Source organism: Staurois parvus, unplaced genomic scaffold (genome assembly GCF_062004578.1).
Source record: "Staurois parvus isolate SC_StPar_1 unplaced genomic scaffold, SC_StPar_1.0 ptg000149l, whole genome shotgun sequence".
Taxonomy (NCBI): Eukaryota; Metazoa; Chordata; class Amphibia; order Anura; family Ranidae; genus Staurois; species Staurois parvus.
The window spans coordinates 317865-323864 of record NW_028317945.1 but is presented as its reverse complement, the minus strand read 5'-3'; positions in this window follow the sequence as shown (position 1 = coordinate 323864).

Sequence of the window (6000 nt, the reverse complement as noted above, 5' to 3'; positions counted from 1 at the left end):
TATCAATAATTTAAAAAAAGCAGGCACAGTAATTACAAGTATAAAAAGCCATCAACTTTTTTTTTGCTACCAGAAAGACTTCCTATTGTGTTTGACTTATTGGCAATGAGGAGTTTAATTAAATGACCAGTGGACACATACTGAAGGCATCTTATTTGGCCAAAATTGGATCATTCATAAAATTTTAAAGCATTATGTAAAACAGCAATTTTCTACCCAGAGAAAGAGCGTCTTTTTTTATGCACTAGATTTATCTACAATGCCATCCATGCTGACTGTAGTAGTATATTATTAAATATTATATTAAAGGCAGATTAAGTGGTTTCTAGTTTGTGCAAAAAAAAAGTAAAAATGCAGGTAAAAAGAAAAACAGGGTAAATGTGAATTTACATGGTAAATTTTCTAAAACAAAAACTATTGTGATTTTTAAATATAAAAACAAATGGTTCATCTCGCTGAGGTGTAGAGAATACAAATCCAAAATTAATCACATGACACTAAAGTTAAATGCTCCGTGACACTACTAAATAGTGATAATGCAAATTTACCATGCAAGGCGTTGTTTCAAAAGAAATGTCAGTCAAAAATATAGTACTATAATATAAAATTACAGAGATCCGAAATGCAATTGGGGAAAAGGAAATCTAGACTAGGAAATCAATGGCAGCTATAAAGCACAACTTTTCATTTGGTCAACTTAATCAGCCCAATCTGAAAGGGGTACCAACATTAACACAATCATTAGGGGGTCACATAAATAGCAATCCATCAGACCAGTTGCATGTAATACACAGTTCTCACAGCATGTTACTTTATATGAACGGTACGAATCTCCAAGAAATCTGGAAAGTATGGGCACGTCGCAATAAATCTTGATCTGTGCTGGAACTGGGGACATGGAAATGTTTACTGCATCATGCAAGGTTCTAGTTAGAGTTTAAACTTGAAATCCCCTATAAAGTTCACGTACCATAAACAAAACACTCAAGTGCCCACAGAATTGTTAACTAAACCAAGTTAGTGCATGTATATTCATTTAGATGTCTTCTTGAGTGCCCCAGAGGCACTCTAATATGCAAAAACTTCCAAGTAGTCCATCCCTATGAAAGGTGGCCTGCTATACTAGTCACTAAAGGTGCAAGAGTGGGTGGGACAGTTTTTCAAAATGCTAGGGTCGATATTTGCAAATTAGAGCAAAGTTTCATGACATATCTAAAGACATTTAGAGATTGGTCATATTATTTACTGACAGGTTATAAATTAAGCTCAAGATAAATCATTTTAAAATGGTTGATCCTCTCACACGCTATATGCCATTGACACAAATGCCCAACTTTTAGAAGCTTATTTTATAGGAATGTACTGTGCATAACTGCAATAGGGCATCTATAAAGGGGAAAAAAAGGATACATTCATATCCGTTAACTGATCTGCAATGACACACAGGCATACTAAGGGTACGGTTTCCTTAGAGACGTGCATGTATTTAAGAAAGGGGTAAAAAGGAATGAAAACACAATAGTTTTGAAATTGCAGTGTCACTGTGTAGGAGCTAGAGTGCTTTGTGCTTTTATGGTGCGACAAACAAAAGGTAAAAAATGCATGCACATCATCTGAAGGACAAAATAATTAGTGTGCATCATCCTATAGATGCATCTTTGAAAGTTTATTCACAGAACTGTAAACATCCTAAAGCAGGCATGTCCAAAGTCCGGCCCGCGGGCCATTTACGGCCCGAGGGTCGGTTTAATACGGCCCTCCATGTCAGTGTGTCAGTGTGTCTTATGGAGCGAATATGGAGCGGCCGGTCCGGTATTTCCACCGCGGCCGTGTCAGAATACCGGGCCGGCCGCTCAGCTCTGCAGTGGGACCTTACCTGTTCCTCTATCCAGCGGCGCGCTGTCTTCCCGGCTTCTGTAGTGTGGGCGCTGGGCATGACAGCCGGGTGCCAAGTGCGCATGCGCAAGAAGCGGTGCTTTTTCTGAATGGTAAGGCGGTACCTGGGACACATGACAGATCCCAGAAGCCACCGGACCAATCACAAAGCGCAAGTGCTTCTCGCTCATGCGCACTGGGCACCCGGCTGTCATGCCGAGCGCCATTACAGAAGCCGGGAAGACAGCGCGCGGCTGGATCGAGGAACAGGTAAGATCAAAGAACAACTGCGGAAGTAAGAGCGGGTACCTGTCAAATTCAGGTACCCGCTCCCCACCTCCCCAAAGGTCAGCAGTCATCTGTACTGTCCGCAGTCTCTGGTCATCCCTGTGCTGTCCGCAGTCTCTGGTCATCCCTGTGCTGTCCGCAGTCTCTGGTCATCCCTGTGCTGTCCGCAGTCTCTGGTCATCCCTGTGCTGTCCGCAGTCTCTGGTCATCCCTGTGCTGTCCGCAGTCTCTGGTCATCCCTGTGCTGTCCGCAGTCTCTGGTCATCCCTGTGCTGTCCGCAGTCTCTGGTCATCCCTGTGCTGTCCGCAGTCTCTGGTCATCTCCTGTACTGTGTCTGCAGTCCATTAGTTCAGAATTTTTTTTTTCCTGTTTTCTGCCTCTAAAACCTAGGTGCGTCTTATGGTCAGGTGCGTCTTATACGGCGAAAAATACGGTAACTTGGCATAAAATAATTTATTTGCATTTAATTGTAATGGTTCAAAGAATGTTTGGAAAAATGTTCGGCCCTCCACCATGTTCACTTCATCCAATCTGGCCCTCTTTGAAAAAAGTTTGGACACCCCTGTCCTAAAGTGATGCAACTTAATGTCTGTAGAAATGGTTAACACCTCATCTAGACATATTCAGAAACAACTTTAGCAGCAGAGACACCTATAGGCTATTAAGTGGTATTACAAACTGCAACATTATAATGTTTACACACCATGCCTTTTCTTGCAGTGACACATCAAACAGTGAAAACAGTGTGTGTGTATATATATATATATATATATATATATATATATATATATATACACACACACACACACAGGAACACACGTCACACATATGTCTAACAAATGAATGGAGTATGTTTTTCAAATATCAACCCAAGATGCAAGAGAAGTCTGAAAGGGGGAGCAATCGCAAACGAAAAGTGAAAATACACAATCATGTGCAATTAAAATTAGGAAAAAATTTTTTTGCCAACACGACTGGATGATTTAAGTTAGCACAAGTTCACCTCGCTAATTGATTTTTCATTTTACAACATGAATTTTTACTTTGCTAAGTAGTTAGTAAGTACCTGCAATAATATTTAAAGAGGTGAATCTGTTCTGACATAAATCACCCAATTCTGTCCAAGCAAAAATTATTTTTTTCCTTACACACGACTGTATTCTTTTCAAAGTGAGTTTTTACTTACCTTCCCCCTCATTCACTAAGACAAGTGAAAATTCTCTTTTCAGCATGAACATGCTCTCCTAGTAAATTGACACCACTGTGTAGCTCAAACCTTTTGGCTTTGCCCTTTTTGTCAGTTTAAGGGGTATTTGAATTTGGCTGATGGGATTTAGCTAAATACATACCTTTAACTTGGCCCAAGCTCTCAGATTCTTTCAGTATGCCTTACTAAACATTGGCAATAGGACTGCAGCTCCTAGTTATGGTACAAGCTGTATATTATTGAAGATCAAACTCCAGCAACTCCTTGGGGTTGATTTACTAAAGGCAAATATAGTGTACAGTTTGCAGGGGAATTTTCCCCAGAGCTTAGTAAAGCTGTGCTGGCTTCCATCATCCAATCATGAAGGTAAATGCTTGCTTTTTCTTTCTTTCTTTTCCTTGCACATGATTAGGTATACATTGCAAGGTGAAATTTCACCACATTCACTAAGCTCTGGGGATTATTCCCTTGCAAAGTGAGCAGCCTATTTGCCTTTACTAAATCAACCCTTGGACTTGGTGTGCTTAACCATATCCGGACACTCTTCCAAACAATACACAAACTAACTGAACCAAGGGGATGAACCATGCCCAGGTACACTGAAAATTACCATTGTAATTAAATGAACCCTAACTGGTGGTGGATGATATCCTTTTATTTGTCTTTTTATATATGGGCAATTGTTAATGGGCTTTGTTAGCATTTTCCCTTTATCCCAGAAGTACAGATCAATGATCAGCATTGGTATGATTAATTGGGTGTAAAAAAACACCCATTTCCCACAAAAGTCATCTTAATTAGATGACCAAGTTAGGATGCATTCAACACCTGAGTGTTTACAGGCAGATCTGGAGCATTTTTCTGCGTTTTTAGGCATGTTCAGGCTTGAACATTTTTGTATTAGCCACTGGAAAGCTAGTTACTAGGAGGAGATGGTTGCTTAGGCTTTTAGGTGTTTTTCAGGCGCTCCCATTTAAGCCTATGGGATAAAAAAAAAAAATGTCCTGTTCTGTTTTAAAAGTAGCCTGGGCATCTCTGAGCTTAAGCTGTTGAGTATTAGGTGCCTGAGCACTCATATGTAAACAGACGCAATTTGAAAGCATGGAATTTAAGCTACAAATTGCACAGATGTGAATTGGGACTCAAATATAAACTGAATTCAAAGAGTACCACCATAAAATTGTAAGGAAACCAAATGAACCTAAGTTTTCACTCTTAATTACTAAAAGCAATCACCTGTACTTACAACTGAGTGTTTGAGAAAACTATCCGTTCTATTGAACTATATTGGGTACTTTTCTTCTGCCAACAAATGTGGACTATAAAGGAGTAAACACAATAATTACGGGCAGAACCATGGAAATGCATTTTTATCTAAGACCAACTACCTATCACAACTGAAATCTCTACTTGCAAAGATATTCAGAAAGATTTTCAAGTTGTTTTGGAAATAGACTTTATATTGGCATTCAAACTCTAAATAGCTTCTTCTCCTGACTCCCATGCATGAGAGGCAGGATAGGGGAAAAAAAGGTAAGTAGGAGCACTTGAATGAGATAGTAATTAATCTATTGCTTGCTCTTCATGGATAAATCCTGTAAAGCACAGTTACACACTGCAATCAATAACTTTTCTTCTTTACAAATCTGATTTCAGAAAACAATTTTTACTTTGGAGCTTACTACAATATTACATGTGAATGCAGGACTGCCATATCAAATAAACCAGATATGAAATGTTAGACATTTTTGGTAAAAGTGTTTAGTAGCTTATCATTCCTAGGTAGCTGCATCGATATAATTATGAAATGTACCTGCAGTTCCTAAACAGGTTAACAGATAAACTTGCTGAAACCCAATTTAATACACGCTTACTCTGAACACTGGGACAAATTTTGCCACTTATGTGAGCTCATGTACCCTCAAACAGCTGATAAGTCATTATTGCTGATAACAATACAGTTACAAAATATTTTGAGTTAAAAAAAGGACTTCTACATGGTCAAGGGTGAAAACAATTAAAGGCATCTTGGTGCTTTAGAATCATTAGGCCCCATTCACATATCGTGTAACGGGGACTTGCATTTGCGATTTGTAAAGCGAGATTTACACGTGTTAATGCAGGTTTTGTCATGTGATTCAGTTGCATGGCAAAGCTGCAACACGTTTGGGATGCCATTAAGAATAATGGCACTCAAAAAGAACATTGCAAGTTTTGCTGCAATTTTGAATCATAGGCATAATTGCGGAGATTCTGCCACAAAATCGAAATCGCCATGTGTGAATGGGACCTTAGGGCTACTCATTTTAGAGCTGGTAAAATCAGTTTGTGCTTTGTTTTTTACTCCTCCTTACAAGATATGAGGATGAATGGTAAACACATCTCACCCATGTACACAAGTTCTTAGTCGTGCATTTTCCATTAGTATTCATAGTGTCAAAATAAAACAAAAACCTTAACAATTAGTTCTTTGAAAACGCTGACTCTTTGTGGGACACAATGGTGCCACAATGATAATGACAGAGGAAAGGTGTTCCAGCTATTCCAGGTATAAAACACCCAGAGCAAAGCATACATAAACATCAGTATGTATTTACTGGTAAATGCTTTCTTACTGGGGGATTTTCTC